Below are 18,075 nucleotides of genomic sequence, written 5' to 3'. Positions count from 1 at the left end.
CAGTTCCCTTAACAAACAGAGGTCCTTTGGCTGGCCTTGAACTTCTCAACTCCCCCTCCCCCCACTGCATTTTAATGTATATCTGGAAAAGAAAAACAAGTCTTGATTTATGCATGAGCAAAACTCAAAAGGTGTAAAGGTCAAGCTAAGTTCAAATAAGAGTCTGCTATTTAATTTAAATTTAAACTTTTTAATTTAAATAAATGACCCAGGGCCTTAAATTGTCAGAATTGGGCAGAAATCCTTATAAGAATACATTTTCTTAGACTATGTACAGTATTTGTTACTTCCAGTACTTGCTACTTTGCCCATCTCTATTTTCCGTCTTTGACAATAAGTCGTTACATGGTTGATGAGCATTTAGTAAGGGAATTGTTTTACTGCCACAGAACATATTTTGCCCTTTTCCATCTCAGACATAATCTGGCAGGGGAAAAAATCAACTTCCTACTAAAGTAGAAACCCCTGTATAATTAGGATAGCCTATACCTTTAAGGGGGAAAAAGAATTCAGAGATGAAGATATTATTTTAAAATATTGTTTGCATGCAAAATAAATTCTGCTGGAAAAAACTTTCAGTACCAAATAAATATTTGTAAAACTGGAACTGAAACAAAATTTGAAAATGCCTTATTAATTATGGAGGTTTCAGAAACTCATATAGAATTAATTATCAATATATTTGAAATGTAAACACTATATATTTTCAACTACTCTAAGATGTGATTTTTGTCTGGTTTTCCAAGGTCCTTAAACAGATATAAATTATACTAAATAATGGGCAAAGGCAAAACAAAGCTTCAATCTGATTGTGCCCAACAATTGAATTTTGGCTTCCAGAAAGTATAATTAAATAGTTAAGGGCACACATAATAGTCACACATTGCCAAGTGAAAACAGCTACTAATCATATTATAAAGGAATGTAATACTTCTAATAAATTTCTAGCATTGCCAAGAAGAAAGAAAGGATTAATTACATCATTACTTTCAAGTATATGCAGTCTGATGTAGGTGATGTATAAGCATATAAGCTCTTTTAGGAATAGAAAATGGCTATCCATCAGTACAGCTGGCTTTTTCTGTTCTCTGTCCTTCTTTTAACCACATTACTCTCTAATCATCTAATCTACTTATATAGCCTCAAATGATTCTGGTATTTACATTCCCAAATGAATAGAAGAAAAACTAGTATGGTGGATTTTTGTGTTGCAAACTATATTTAATCTTTTTGCCTTAAAGTTTTTTTCCCATTTATTTGTTTATTCTTGAGCCTCTGCCATTGAATGCAGTACCTCAAATGCCCAACTGTCACTCTGTACACAGCCAATGCAATACCATGCTGAAATACCCAAGCTAGCTATTGACAAGACAGTTGGGGAATTGAAAAGAGCACCAATGTGTTAGCTAGCATAGCAGTCTATCCAGTTTACTGTATTCTGATTCTGAGAGTGTATTGTACTGTGTAGATATATTTTTACTTGTGAATGGAGAAGGGTACAAACAGCAGAGTTCAGGTTAGATCTCATGGTTGTTTTGTTTCCCTATTCTCTGAATAGTAAGACCTGAATTTATTATTACCTGATTTGATTTCATGCTGGGATAGGCAAAATAGAGACCTGGAAGGCACATGTATGTCACAGTATGACGATGTTACTACAGCGCCATGCTTTAGTGCTTCCATTTCGGGTTTTTTTGGCCTTTATTTTGAAGCAGGGAATATTTACACATCCAAAATATCCTGAACATATCAACTCTCATTTTCAAGCTTCATAATACTCTACATTTAAGACAGAAAGTACACTGCTTAAGTAAAACAAAAAACAAACAATCAAAACAAATATAAAAGGAAAAGGGCTAAATCCTTAACTACCTATTTTGAGACGATAAACCATACATTAGTTTAAACTAATCTTATATCATCTACAAGATGTCTCTCTTTTCTGAGAGAAGGATAGTGTCTCTTTTCTAAGAGAGGGATGCTCTCAGAACAGACTATTTCTCTAAGAGGATGCAGCAAAATATTTGGCATTGACTCAAAAAGCTATTCCAGCTGCAAGGGAAGTTAATTCTGCACCATGTTACAAATTCTTCTTTATTACTGAGTGGGCGGTTACAAAAGAGTGGATTTTTTGGCTAAGTCATCAATACTGTCCTTTGAGAAAACTGCCTCTTTTCAATCTGCAGTCCGTCACACAATGTGTAAGTGGGCTTCGCAATAGCTAAGAGATGAACTGGATTGCTATCGCGCTGCTGTTTGTGTTGTATAGCTCAATGCAGACAGTGAATAATGGGTGATTGACATCTCTGCTTCACGGCCTGGCAAATGTCAGTGCTGAACTTTTTCTCTTTCACTAGAGAGTATGCTGAGACAGGTCATTTAGTGAAGATAGTAAAACAACAGTTTTAGAATAGAAAGGATTGTTAGCTCAAACTATTTGCTTTAGAAACTTGGTTCATTCTAAGAACATTAGAACAGTGGATGGTGCAAGGATGTGTGTGTGGGGGCGGGGGGAAGAATAGCAGTGTCCTAAAACATTGTACCTGTTAAAACCTTTGTTCTTTAATTAATTTTACTCCTCTGCTGTTAAGTTTGTTTCTGTTCAGGCCTGATTTTACAGCATTCTCCTAATGAGCATGCACTGCAGGTAGACTGTAATGGGTGGCTTGTGCTTTTCAAGGTGCAGTGGTTTGGGGCTGGTGAAACCTGTTCCATTTGCCTGGCCTGCTATAGTTGGTGGGTCTTATTAGGCTGAAGAGGGAGAATGCACACAGGCAGGGGCCTGGCTAGGGAGGAAGGCAGACAAGGTGCTCCTCCAAGGAACAAGATGTCTGATAGACTAGGAACTGCCTCTATGTAAGCTGTGGATTGCTTGAGGCTTGAGATAGGTTGCTGTGTTAAATAGAGCACATAAACTGGAGTTTGAGGCAGCAAGAAAGGGTGCAAACAAGTGTTCACAGGACCTAACTCAGGCTCAAATGGCTTAGTTTAAGTCACCCAACCCTGAGTCAGGGGGTGCTTGTACATGTGACGATGCTACCATGTACACATGATGAAAAATATCCTTTGTGTGGCTTACTGGTGTCACGCTTTCCACATATATAAGTTTGGGGGATCTAAAATGTGTTTCTATCATCACAAACTAAATCACATCCTGATTTAGTTTAGTTTACAACATTGCAACTTGGAACATTGCAGCCATTAATCTGTCAGTTCACGCCCTGGCCTCAGGAAAGGCAGGCAGGCTGCAAAGGAAAAAAGGATCAGGCTCCTCACTGCTTCTGCCTTCAGCAGGTGCCTGCAGCCACAAGGACACCAGGGGCTGCCCAGGAACAGACTGGCTTGCCCCTGGGGCAGTGTGGGGAGCTGGCAGGAGAGCAGCTGGTTGTGCTGGTGGATGGAGAAGGTGATGGGGACAGTACACATGGAGCTGGAAGCCCAGGAGGTCTCAGGGATGAGTTGGATCGGGTGCCTCCAAGCTGGGGCTGCACCCAGCCCAATAGCAGCATACCTGGCTGGGCTTGGAGTGGTGCTTCCTTAGAGGGAAGGACTGGGTTTCCCCACAGCTCGAGGACCATTCGACCCACCAGCAGCTGCCCCCTGCCAGCTGCTAAAGAGGTGGGCAAGATCCACAAGAAAAAAAAAAAGAATTGGGCCCTTCGCCGCTTCTACCTTCAGCAGGCACCTGTGGCCACCAGGACAATGATGTGTATACAGTGTTGGAAAAATAAAACCCAGTGTTTCAGTTAAAAACTCATTGTTTCAATTTAGGGGCATAGAATGCAACCCTGAAAGACTGAACTCCCATCACATGTACAGGTGCCCAGGACTATGAAGTACAGGCAGCCAAAGGCAAATAAGTTGGAGGGAAGCTGATGGGTCTGGGAGGTGGGGTTGGTAGAGCTAATCAGAAGGTAAAAATGGTCTGGTCAGGGGCAGGGGAGAGGGGTGATTAAAAAGAAAAAAGGATAGTCCTAGGACTGTGGAGAGTGGCTGGGCTTTCCATGCCCTGAGACTGTGCTGGGAACTCATGCAAACATTCAGTAGGCTGGATTAACCCTCACTAGGTCAGGGTAACCCCACGCTGACCTAACGTCAGTTCTCGACTGATGAGAACAAACTTTAGATCACGAGTACCAGTTTTAGGGCAAACTAAGCCCTGTGAATGCTTGCACACCCAGGCATTTAGAGAACCCTAACCTCAGAGCCATCTAAATGTAACAATTGTACATACTCACAGGCTGCACATGCAGAAGATCAGAGCCAAGTTCAGAACGGTGATGGTGCCAATAAAATGCAGTTTAATAGAGGAACAGACTTCAAGGGAACTACAAATGTGACTGGATAGAGCAGTACAAGATGAGGAAACAGTAAAAGGCTGGAAAAAAAAATCCTCTCAAACCCGAGCAGCCTTTATTTCATCTCCCCTCTCCATGTCCCGCTCCCCACAACTGGCTTCATACAAGCTGGAACCCAAAAGAATGTACTGGACCTGGGTTCTACTACCAGCCCCTGCTAAATAGTTACTAAACTTAAAAGTACGCTGAGGGCAGTCTAAAAAGGGGAAATAATGTTAGAGGCCCAGCTACAGTAACAGCTTAGCCAATGGATTAAGAATAGTGGCATAAAAAATTAGATGAAGATCTAGTACAATTCTTCACACATTATGAGAAGGTGCTAATGGGTGACGGCTGGTATATTTACAACTTTAAAGCAATTTGGAAGCCTACCAGTGCCTCAGCCATTATAATACAATACATTCTAAATACCTACATATTTTGACATTTAACTTTTTTTTTTTAAATCAGAAAATCAGAGTTCCCTCCTCCACTGAGGCTTTCTTCCTCCTCCCTACCCTCTGCTGCTTTGTGGTGCTGAGCAGCTCTGATCCTGCCCATACCATTGCCCCTCATTCCTAATCCAGAGCCCCCTGGCCCAGCTGGTGTCCCACACTCCCCCCATCCCGAAACCTGCTGGTGCCCCTTGCTCTGCCACTGCCTTTTACTCCTGACCTATAGGTCTCCACCCTACCAGCCTGGCTGGTGCCCCTCATCTCCAACCCACTGCTCCCTGCCCCCAGGTCACAGCCCCACAGTGTTTGGAGAACAGGGCAGAGTGTGGGCATAGGTGATGCACTGGGAGGCAGCTCTGCCATGGGCTCCAACCCTGTATTGTCACCACCTCATGATCCTGGCCCCAGTCCTGCCTGCCTATATTGCTCCTTGCCTACCCATGGCCCCATCCCATCCACCCCAACAAACACACCCTGCCTGCAAGGATCCTGAGTCAGTATCAGTGGAGAGTTTTGGTGAGCTGTTGCATGCCCCAGCTTACAACAGCTCACCAAAGCACCCTAAGTGGCCCTCCAGCCCAAATAATTGCCCACTCCTGGTCTATGCAGATATTTTTTAATAATAACATGTCCAAATCTTCATGTCATGAGAAATTATAGTATATTTTCCTAATGTTAACCAAGCTGTATGTGTCCATGAAACTAGACAGAGTTGATTCATACTGTGCTACTAGTGTATTACTTGGAGATAAGTAGTCTATTAGACAGAAAGCTACCAATATTCTTGCCTGAAACTCAAGTTGCAGGGTGTTTGAATTCTTTGCTGACATCTCGCTTGTCCCTGAAGTCAGTTGTGATTTTGCCAGTGAGTTCTGGGTCCACAGAACTCAGAGGCTGTCTAATTAAGAATTGGTAGATGAAAAGGGAGAAGCAACCAGCTGCCAGGGCCATTTTAGCAATCTACATGTGAGGAGTTGCAAGTTTCAGAGGAAGAGTTTGGAGAGTCAGCAGGAAATCAGTCTGTGTGCAATGGCTAGGAATGTTAAGCTGTAGTTGGAGCAGACCTTTAAATAGTTGCTTTAATAATGAGCCAGTTTAATTTAATGAGAGTGCAGTTCTCTTCTGTATTACCTAGCACATAGTCCAGGGAACTGTTATTGGTGAGGTTCATATTCAGTAATGCAAGCAATTTTCTAATCTTGTCAGAAAAGTTATATGCTTTTTCTCCATCTCACTATCTAGGGACCTTTTCCAGAGAGTAATGAAAGCAAAAGGAAGAAACGCATTTCAGGTTTTTGTTAATACATCAGAAGAATCTGCCAAAGTGAGTTACACTGGATCAGTTTTGACCATTATAAAGATAATATAACCCCCTTATTTTCTTCTGATTTTTTTAAAGATATGTAACTTTGTATCAATATTACAATAACTTTGTATTGCAATGTTACATTATGACAAAAAGAGAATTTTGTTCTTAATGTAACTAACTTTGAAAAGAACATCAAAATAGTTTTTCATCCTAATAAGGGAACATTGATTTTATGAACAAATGCAGCATATTGTGAATGAACTGTGAAAAATCCCTGCATAGTTCACAGACCACATTGTAATGTAGTGTGCGCTAAAGTTTAAGGACATTTTAGGTTGCAGAAGTGTTAAAGACTTAGAACAAAGAATCTTGATGTTCAAGAGAGCCCAGTAAAATGGATGTGGTTTTGAAGGAAAAAAAAGAATTTGAAAGGAATTGTGTCTACAGTACCTCAAGGGCAGTCGTTATCTGAATGTTCAGGTGCTGCCCAGTAGCCAGAAATCCCCCCCTTCCCCACTTCCATATTTTTAACAACTTTCTAGTGCAAACTGAAGTCAAACTCATCTTTACAGCATGAGCAATATACTAAAAAGAATAGACTGGCATTCAAGTCCAGAGACTTAAGTTGACCATGCAAATGTTCAACATGCTATATTGGCTCTCTAGGCCAGGGGTTCTCAATCCCCTAGCCATGGCCTGGTGCCAGGCTGCAGCAGGTTAGCTGCTGGTCTGCAGCACAGTTGGCTGCCAGACTGAAAGTGGCCTTGGACCAGCAAATAGTGGCCCCCCAGAGCCAGGTGGAGAGGCTGCAGCTCTTTATGCAGGGCCCACAGTAGCTCAGATTTTGGCCCACCCTCCCACGCAGGGTGGGGGTATCCTTACCTGTCTTCAGGCCAGAAATTCTGACCACAGTCAACTGTGACTGCTGGGCCACACTTTGCCAAGCTGTGGTCACTTCTGGGCCATAGTTTGCTGGGCCACAGCATAAAAACTTTGGGAACCCCTGCTCCAGGTAATTCAAGTTGAGCATGTCAAGAATCTGATATTAAGAATAACCATTGGTAATTATTATGGAAGTTCCATGTAAGAAATTAATGGGATTTCCAAGGTTACACCTATGTTTTTATTTTTGTCATTGCCAGAACTGGAGGGGGGTAGGGAGAGGGGGAGCTTGTATTTCTTATAGTATTTAGTGCTTTAGTGCTTTAGTGTTTGTGTTTGTTTTCTTTAACATCCTCAGATCCTGGAGTTCATTTGTTCAATTTGAAAAACCCTCATGGTGGGGGGACAACTTGGAAACATGAACCCTAAAGAATCAGGAGCCAGAAAAGAAATAGAACAATAACAAACCCTCTTAAAACTCCTTATTTTAACAGAAATTCATGATTTTAGAAGTCCTGATTCTCTCACTTTGACCTTTTAGCTCTAACAACTCTGTGTCACTATAGTAAAAGCAGAAATGGAAAATTAGTTTGGTTTAGTGCACAGAGTGAGATAAGAAATTGAAAAAGGTTTCAAAACTCTGGCTTTCCTGTACCAGTCTGTGGGCACCTCTACATGAGATACTTCATAGCCGTAGCAACATGCTATGACAACGTAGTATCGGTGAGCACAACCCATGACACTGCAGCTGTGTCACTGTAGCAACCTGCTCCCTTGTTATAAGCAGCTAAAAATAAATGTGCACCACTGGTATGGTGCAGTATGGGCTGTAACCGCAGCATCATTTAGCACTTCCTTTTGGAAGTGCTAATTGATGGCACAATAACAACGGCATTGTGGGAACACATGCAGGTTCTAATTAGCTCTGTAAGTTCTAATTATGTGGTTATGATGGTGCAATCAAAACAATACAGTAGTGTACAGTGAACTTGAACCTAACCAAGAAGTAGAATTTAAAGTGATCTTCATCTGTTCCTATGACCTCCAACTTTGGTTAAAAAATAAGACCAGGCATGGCAAGGACAGAACACATTTGTATATGCAAAGCTATATGCATCTGTTTAGGTCCTTACATTTTAGTAGGCATAACATTTGCTGAGACAAGAATAGCAAAACTGTAAGTGCATAGTGTTACTCTTTGCAAGCACTAACCATTTAAGCCTTCTAGTAACTTAAATTGATACTTTCTAATACCACTTTTGTATAAGCAGGCAGTGTAACTTTTAAAAGCAGATTACAGCTAGTTGCTTAATTTGTGCATACTGCATTCATAGTGTAAAATGTGATTCATTCTGAATTACAATGTTTACTAATACTAGCATTATCTCATACAGTTACCATTTTGCTTACTTGGGTAATTCTGAATCAGATGAAGCAATTTTTAAGCACTCATACAAAACACCATGTTAAAATTATCAATATTTATACAGGAAGCAAAATTAATTGCAGGCAATTAATTGTAATTAGCTGTAGGTCATTAATTGTAGTGTCACATCCATGATGCCCCCAGTGTCATTCCAATCAGCTAAAGATATGTTGTCCCAAGACACTAAAAATTTCCTTTCACATCAGGGTTTACATGTGTAAAAGAAAGAAAACAACTCTTCAAAATGGCTTGAGAAGTTATAAAACTAATTTTATATTCTAAATGTCCATGTTTAATTGGGTTCTCATATTTAAGTCACTTGTCGAGTTTAAAAAACAACACAGTGAAATATTTTTTTTTTCTTATTGGGAGTTTATTATTTAATTAGTGCGATCCTATGCATAGATTCTAAAATACTAATAGGATTAGGAGAACTCAGATGAACCTTTTGAAGAAAAATATTAATTCTTTTTTTAGTTTAAAATGAATTCTATTACAAACACATTTGAATGAGCTACATATCTCTATTGATTAGAAATTTCGCAGTTTCACATATCAGAATTGTATCAGGGACTAAAATAGTTGGCTGTTTGGCATTTAATGGTTTCTGCCATCTCATCTCTTCATGAGAAAAGCCTACAAGGAACTGAAACAAGTTTAAATTATCAAGGTTAAAAAGTGCATTAAGCAAAAGATGTAGCATTTTTTAATTACTTTCTTCAAGAATCAAGATTTTATGGGCAGAAAAATCTTTTATGACTATTGTGATCTGGCCAAAGGGTCAGGGCAAATTTCGTTTTGTAACAGAAAATATAGGTAAGGCTATTTCATAGCAATTTTATCCTAGTGCAATGAGTCTCAAGCTTTTTTACAGTCAAGGTACCACTCCATAACTTTTTTGAAATTACCAACACCAACCCATTGTTCTACTGCCTCAGCTTACCTCAGTTCTTCTCAATGATCATCCTAATGCAGGCGATGTTATGATAAAAGTTATAATTTAGAGATGCTCCCTAATGTAGAAGAGTTGGGAATTGGGAGATGGTCCCTCACAGAGTAACTGTTAGAGGGACTAAAGGACTGCAGAAGTTTACTGACCACTCAACAATAAAACTTGTTCAGTTCTTCTCATTCAAGTCTGACTGTCTATTGAACTCCATGATCACTGTAAGCAAGAGTGCCAGATCCTGTTGCAGCCCTTCCTGGTCCTACCTCCCACTCTTTTTCTAGAAACAGAGGTACTTGTGGTGGCAATGCAGCAGCATTGAGATTTACCTGTGTGCTTCCGTTGTTCCTCCAAGCTTCTGTGTCACCACTGTTGCCAGATGGAGCTGGCCCACTTGCCTCTGTTTCCGGGAAGAACATCCAAGGGATAAACCTAAAACAGGCAAGAGTGCCCCCGAATACCACAGCCACTTCCAAGTCCAGCTCCACATGAGGTGAATGCAGGCACTTCTGCCGGTTGCAACATCAAGAGCAGCATCAACAACAGCAGCAGTAACATATATAGTGATGGAACTGTGTCAACCTTGGAGGGGTCTTACAGCACCCTGATTGAAAACCACTCGTCTAGTGGCATGCAAGTTGTCTCACAGCATGCTGTTGTTGGACAACAACTTGCATATACAGTGCATCTTTAAGTCCTATAGACAGCGTCAACATTTTACTTTAAAGAAACAGTGGTACAGTATTTTCCAAAAAGGGAAACTCCTTTATAGTGTAACTCCACTGAAGATTACTCAGAAAACCATTTAGCACCTGTGTTGCTGATAATGTAAATTGATGAATCTTGTATTAACTTCCATTTATCCTGCACCTCTGCTCAGATTATTTAAACTTTTGAACACTAAGAAGTCCAGATCATTTTCTAACTACTAGATACCTAAGGACTTAGCTTCCTCTTGTCCCAAATATATCCCTAATGGCCTAATCCCTAGTAGCTGAGGGCACATGCACACATGTATGCAACACAGTGCCAGGCACTTTTAAAAGCACTTGGTTTTGCATCACATGCATTCGTATAAATTGCAAAATCTATGTCAGCGCTGAGAAAATAGTGGCAGTGAACTTTTGGAATCAAACACATGAAAGGTGTTTTAGTTTCAAAGTGCGCTGCCACCATTTTCTTAGCACTGATGTGCATTTCGCTGTTTATACAAATGTAAGCAATGATGCACCAGGCGCATCAGTTTGCATGCTCTGCACATTCAGTTAATTGAGTCTGCTCCAACACATTGGATTTCCAGGGTGTGGAGCAGACAAATGTACATGTATAAATGCCCTGAGATATTAAGGGCACATATACATGTGACAGAACTCTGCTACAATGTGCGCTAACATGCACTGGAGCAGACTCAATTACTTGAGTCTGCTGTGAGTCTGCTGGAGTATGTTAAGTAATGCACTTCAGCATCTGCCATGTTATGTGTATTCAGCATCCCCATATTTCAAAATGGCAGTGTGACCATTTTAACTAAAGCTCATTGAACAAGCTTTAGTTATAGTGCCCCTTGGCCATTTTGAAGTGCAGGACACTGAATATACAAGTGACAGGGTGCTGTTGGTGCCTGCCACTTTAAGAGCTGAGCTAAGCAGCCAGCAGGTGCTTGATTGTGGTGGCCATTTTATATCTCTGGCTGCCTATATAAACAGAGAAGTTCACTGCTGGCAAGCTAGGCAGAAACATTGCCTGGATGCAAGGCTGCATATAACATCCTGGAGGTAATGGTGGGAGCTGTAGGGGATGGCTTGGAGGCTCCTGGTCCTGGGCATGACCTAAAATTGAGTCACCTGAAACCAGGGAGGGTGTAAGACCCAGAAAGAGCCAGGCATGACTATGGCCATCTGAGACTGACTAGTGAAAGAAGCCCCATGGCCCCAGTGAGGGGGTGGTCCCAGTGAGGGGGCAGAGATGAGGAGCCCCAGTGAGGGGGAAACCAGAGGGCTGGGAGCCCAGTGTGTCTGAAGGTATAATAGAGTTGCCCTGGGAGGGGCCAGAGCAAGCTTGGCACCGGTCAGCTAATTGGCTGAGGTGAGGGTCATGGGAGACGCCCAAAAGATGGTATGTCTGTCACCCAAGGCACAAGCTACAAAAGGCCTATGGCTAGAGGGGCCAAGGTGGTATAAGTTGTTGAGGCATGAAAGACACCCTGTGAGAGGGGGTGGAGTGTGAGAGGCCCTAGTGAGAGGAGGGAGGTATGAATGTGCGTGTATCAGAGGCCTGACAATGAGGGCTAAGCTTGGTCCGACTGTAGGCTGGGAGCATTGTCACCTGGATGCCATCTGCAAGGCTTGGGCTGTGGTGTAGGGGAGCCACAGTTAATGCCCCCGGCATCGGGGCAAGAATGGGCAGCCTCCCACCTAATTAACATCCTAAAAAGATATCAACAAGGTGTGGCAAGCAAGAGCAGTGTGCGGCACATGTGCAGAGGCAGACAGGGAAACCAGCATTGTGGCTGGTAAGGGAGTTCCTATACTGCCACAATACATGACGCTGTGGGTGCTTTAATTAGAGTGGTTCTGAGAAACTCTGTAATTACAGCACCCACACTTCCCCCTCCACCCTGGCACATCCAGATGAGTGTGGCCACAAAATGTCTGCAGCGCCACATACTGCACAGTCAGCAGTTCTCCGCGCTGCAAGAGTGTGCTGCCCATACATTTACTGCTCCATTTTATTTTTCTGCATTTTTTTTTTTTTTTATTCCTGGAAAACCAGGGGGCAAAAAAAGTGTGAAAAAGAATGGAGCCGCGCACGCATGGGCAGTGTGTGTGGCTGAAAAGTGGAGCTGGGCTGCCTGGAGCTGTGCTGTGGCTGTGGGCCAGGCTCTGCATGGCAGGATCACCACATCTGCAGCCCTGAGAGGCTACCAGGACATCAGGTCAGGCTGCTGGGTCCAGAGCAGTGTTGGCCCCAGCCTCCCCTACTGTTCCCAGAGTAACTTGCTTTCCACCAAAGCAGACATGGCATGGGCATTTCCCAGGGACAACTAGCAGCAGTAAATCAGGGAAACTGAAAAATGCAACATTATTGCAACCAAAAAATACACAAAAAGCCACATTTAACCCACAAATATTATAAAACAATAGCACAATCTGTTTGATTCTACATCCCAAGGGAGAAAGTCTCTAATCTACCCAGGGATGAAGTCTTTATTCTCCCTATACATAGCTCTGTTCTTTCAAAGGATTGCCATAGCCAAGTGTGTCTAACTCAATCTAAACAGCAAAGCAAGGAGAAATCCTATGAGGATCTAGCTCCTCAGAAGGGAGACATTTACCAGAACCAGTGCCTTTAATAGACAGAAAGCAGCATTTAACTTTTAACTGAGCCAGGCAGCATCTTTGAGTTATGCAAAATGTAAAAAAGAATGATCCACTTCCGGGGGTGAAAATGTAGCACCATATAAAGAAGTCTCTTCCCTACCACCAATGCTAGCTGCACACTTTCTTTCCAATGCCTAGCAAATGCAGCATGCATCAAGGCGTTTCAAGAAGAAGCCAGCAAGCTAGGGCTCCCTACTTTGCAAGGCAGTACACACCTCAGTTGTCCACAGAGCTAGGGTCCCTTCTGGGCTCTGCATCTGGTTGCATTAATCTTCCACTACTGGCTGCCCAGTTGGTTTTCCACCATGGCTTGATACTTAGAGCACTCTTCTAGGAAGTAGTGATATTGGATTAAAACTTTCTGAGTGAAGCAGGCCCAGATCCAAAGTCTCCCACTTTCGCATAAATAAATAAGCCAGGACAGGTAATTATTTGGGCCCACGGGGAGTTCTGGGGAGTTGTTACAGGTCAGTCAGTCCTCTCCCCCTGCAACATCCCATATCCTATGTGCCCTGCAATTCCTCCCTACCACCAGCTTCGGCACCCAACAGCAACTGAGATCATAGTCCCAGCCCTGACCCCAGCCCACCCTATGCCTGCTCTGGACCCCCTGCCCATATTGACTGGTAGCAGTAGCAGCAGAAGCTGGGCAGAAGCTGCTGCTAGGCATGGGGGGAAAGTGGCCAACTCCTTCTTGCTGCAGCCACCTGAAACCCATGCCTGGGCTGCCTTGTGCCTTTGCTCTACTGCCACCACTGCCCCACTGGGTGGCCCAGAGGCAGCAGTGACAGCAGCAGAGTCATGATTCATAGATTGTAGAGTCAGAAGGGACCACAAAGGATCATCATGTCCGACACCCTGCCCCTGGCAGGAAAGAGGACCAAGGTCAGATGACCCCAGCCAGGTGACTATCAAGCCTCCTCTTGTAGACCTCCAAGTTAGGTGATACTACTACCTCTCTAGGAAGCTCATTCCAGATTCTGGCCACCCTTACTGTAAAAAATTTCTTCCTAATGTCTAACTTGAATCTACTCTCCACTAGTTTGCTCCCATTATTCCTAGTTACTCCTAGGGGTGCTCTGGTAAATAGCGCATCCCCAATTCCCTGTTGTCCTCCCTTGATAAACTTATAGGTGGCTACAAGGTCTCCCCTCAGATGTCTCTTGTGAAGGCTGAAGAGATCCAGATCCCTCAAGCTCCCCAGGGTGGGCCGGGATTAGGGCTGTGTGTGCGGGTCCTCTCCAGTACCATGTGGCTGGGGCCAGTGGTGGCAGCAGCCAGAAGGAGCCACTATCATCCAGGCTGCCTAGAAATGTACTCCAGCCATGGAGCTGCCCCAGCCCCACTGCACGCCATGGGCCAGATGGTGCCTGGGTCATGCTGGACCAAGGGACCTACCACAAGCTGAATAAAAGTCCCTCTGTGGGCTGGATATGGTCCATGGGCTGTATTTTGCCCACCCCTGCCATAAGCACTTCCCTTTCATTAAACAAGGTTTTCCAACTAAGGTTCGGGGAACTTCCAATTCATATGCTTTCCTAGGTGAGATTTGATTAGAAGAGAGCTTAGATGATGTTAAATGCCAGATGGTTGTACTGTATCATGACAAGCCACAATGGAGATTCATAAGGAATTGAGACATTTTAGAATTTTGGCAAATTTGCCATGTGGAATAAGAACACATTTATTAACTTATGGCTAAATCACAGTCTCAGCTTGGCCTGGCAGGGATGCTCCCAAGTGTGCTTTACCCACCTGTTCCTGGTCTTACGCTCCACCTCAGCTGCTTTGGGGTCATCCTTAGGAGATGGTCTCAAGCACTTCTGAGACTAAGTTTTTGAGTATCTGAAGGGAAACCTACCCTGAGTGGCTTCAGTGATATATTTCTAGGGTGAAGCAAACAAGTAGGAACAGATGAGTGGGGTACTGTGCAGGGAGAAGGGAAAGAGAAACTGCTGCAGTGGTGTAGACATATGCAGTTTGCAGGAATATAATGTAAGCGCCACATAGGGATCTTAGAGGAAGAGCAGAATCTGAACCTAATTTATTTCATGGGGATCACTTTACCGTTCAATCTCTGACAAGGTTTAAATAGCTGTCATTAAAAGGGGAATGCCTGAAACAATGTTTCTCTTCTTCCACCAACTGTAGAATTTCTTCGATACAACTGCAGTCACCTAGTCAAATAAGAGTCGTCACTGAATCACAAATAAATATAAGGTCTCAAGACTTAAGAATTAGACATGGGAGCATCCTATTATTTCCAGTGCAATACAAAGACTTAATTCTAGCTATAGTGTGTACAAAGATTGAGAGGCAAAATTATTATTACTTTATTAGTTGAAATGTCTCTTGCCTTCTATAGTCTGTGCAGTTGAACTTGTGATTAAGGCTGGCTGAAGGCATAAGGAGCATTTAAAATTTCCAAGGTATTTTAAAGATGTAAGGATTCTTGTGTGTGAAAACTTTTATTGGGCCAACTGCATGGCATTTTTAAATAGCTTCCTTAAAGCATGTGGCACAAATAAAGAAAAAGTACATTCTGGAATATGCTATTGTGTCAAGGATTTATTTGTACTCTTTTGAGGTGCCCTGTGCAACCTCCTTATAATTTTGCCAGTACACATATACATGTTCTAAGAAAAACTCATTGAATATTGGCACCCATTTGAAGAAATGCATCAGTCAATTCAGAGATGAAAAAAATTTACCACACGATCCATATAATAAATTACACAAATCAACACAGATCAGATCAGATCATTGAAGTACTACTAGCAGCCAGCAGGTACCTGGCCAATAAACACCTGGCACGTTACAAGGATTTTTTTTGGTCCACAGCTCCAGGGTCACACTTCTCCTTTTGTTTGGGGTCAGATATCAACTTCCAGATCTGAGCCATTGTCTGGTATGATTGCTGAGTGTGTGGATTGCATCTTTCCCATCTGGGCATTTGTAAAGATTGCACCGTTCAATAATTCTGACACCCATACTTTAAAGGAAGACCTGAAATAAAAAGAAACGTAGTATCTGAGTGTTGGAGAAAATGGAATCTGACCAAGCCTAAACAAACCAAGATCAGACACAGCAGTCTTGTCAAATATCAGATTTTAATCTCAGGAGAAATGTAATTAGCCATGTTAGTCTGAAGTTGGGCAGAAGGCAGGATAGATTTGCACCTTGCAGATTAACTAAATCAGAGATGTATACCATGAATTTTTTGTAAGCCAGAGCTCATTTCATCAGATGCTGTGAAAGGACATGCACAGAACAGTATATCAAATAGACAAAGTGATTAGAATACAATCCGAAAGGCAGAAGTCAGGGAGAGAGGGAGGAGAGGGGGTAGTATTGGGAAAGGCATACGAGTAATAAATATAGACAAAGGGGTAAAAAAACCCAACTAATTCAGATACTGAGATAAGATTCCATAGGCCCTGCTTTTGGGGGCCATGTATGTAGCACACAGGCCTGGGGTCTGTCAGGAGACAGGCTGGCATGCAAAACCCTGAGCTTCAGGTCAGGTAATACCCTGCCCTGGCTTTCTCAGGAGGGAACGAGTAGCAGTGTTTAGGCAGGGATTTGGGGTAAAAATCCTTTTCGGGTCACCTTGAACCACAAATCACTTGCAAAGGAAGCCTGTCTTGAGGAAACCTTGGTAGGCCCCTTCCTAACCTGAAGCCCAGTATTTGAGTGCCAGCCTGCCTAATGAAAGGGCCCCGTGTGCTACGTACATAGCACTGAACATAAAGCTGTGTTTAGACTGGGATTATGGGTGAAAGTGTGTGTTGGGGGGAATGGAGTGGTGGTGAGTGTGTGTGTGAATGGAATGGTGGAACATGTATGGAAATGGAGTAGTGAATTGTGTGTATGTGTGTGTGCTAATAGAGTAACAATGAGTATGAGTGTGTATGTAGGAATGAACTGGGGGTGGTGTGTGTGTGTGTGTGGTAAGTGATCTTTGGGTGTTCTGCGATGCCCAGGTGACCCTGCAGTGCTCAGGTGGCCCTGTGTTTCCTGGGTGGGATGCAAGGGTGACCTGGAGGGTTGCAGACATGTCACCCAGACACAACCAGGTCACCTGGGCACCCCACTTGGGCACCACATCTGGGCACGACGGGGTCACTGAGGGGTCCCACCTGGGCACTGCTGAGTCACCAGGGCACCTAACCCAGGCAATGCTGAGTCAGTCAGGTACTGCTAGGTCACTCAAACACCCCACTCAAGCACCTCAAAATCAACTGGGCACCCTGCCAAGGCACCACTGGGTCACCCAGACACTGCCAGGTTAGATTTCAAACCAGATTACTCTGAACAACTATTTCATTTCCATTCACCCTATTCATTCATCACTTGAAAGCTAAATTGTTTCTGCCTCATACTTCATTACCTTCTTAGCTTCTGTGAACAGAAAATTCACTGAATTGTTTGCTCACATCCTTCATGGTGCTAGTAGTTATCAAAAGTACATCCCCCATTTTTTATAAACTTGAAGAGAAGAGTTGAAGCTTCCACCATCAACTTCTCTCAGATATTCAGCTGAAGAGGACACTTCTTAATCATACTAAGGGCACTATAGAAGAGATTGTGATCCAAGAATTCTTTTCCTGCTATTTTCTAAGGTTGCCTCTCCAGTTAACTCAACCCCCTTTTGATACTGCATTTGCTGTCTGTGGACCCCTTTCTTAACAACAAAACTGTCTTTTCTTTTCTGCTGGGGGCCATTCTGTTAGGATCTGCACTAGCTTCTGCTGTGACAGGCTGTTAATGGAGTTTGACACATCATTTATATATGCTATTATTTAGCTTGAAGACTGGGCTTAGCATAGCTATTGTTCTGCAATAATAATTGCACGAACATGGAAATACTCATGCTCAGATCTCAGTGATTAATGCGACACCACTTCTGGAAGTAGATGTACTGCTGACTGCATCAGATGTGAAGACGTGAGCATCCTTAATTAGCACAAAACTTTTTTATCCATTGTGTTACAACAAAATGCACCACTGACTGGTAACAAATTGGCATGGCTCTTTTTGTAATGCCCAGACAGTTCTGGTAATCTAACAATGAATAACCCCACAAACATTGTTAGTCAAACATTGGAAGAAGAAAATGATAGTGAGAAAATTTGCCCCATTGCATGCTCCCAGGTGGCATTATGGTGATATAACTTAAAACAAATAGCACTGGAAGCCCTGAAAAATGCCAGCAGAAAAAGACCCTGAAAAATGCATTAACCGTTTAACAAATCACACATGCAAGCAAAACAGAAAAGGCCTACTTGTATACCCACTTCTCTTCCTAATAAAAGCCTGTGCAAGTCCCATTTTGTTATT

The sequence above is a fragment of the Crocodylus porosus genome, unplaced genomic scaffold (assembly GCF_001723895.1).
Source record: "Crocodylus porosus isolate Cpor-Errol unplaced genomic scaffold, CroPor_comp1, whole genome shotgun sequence".
Lineage (NCBI taxonomy): Eukaryota > Metazoa > Chordata > Crocodylia > Crocodylidae > Crocodylus > Crocodylus porosus.
The sequence above is the reverse complement of the archived record's forward strand: the minus strand, read 5'-3'. Positions refer to the sequence as shown.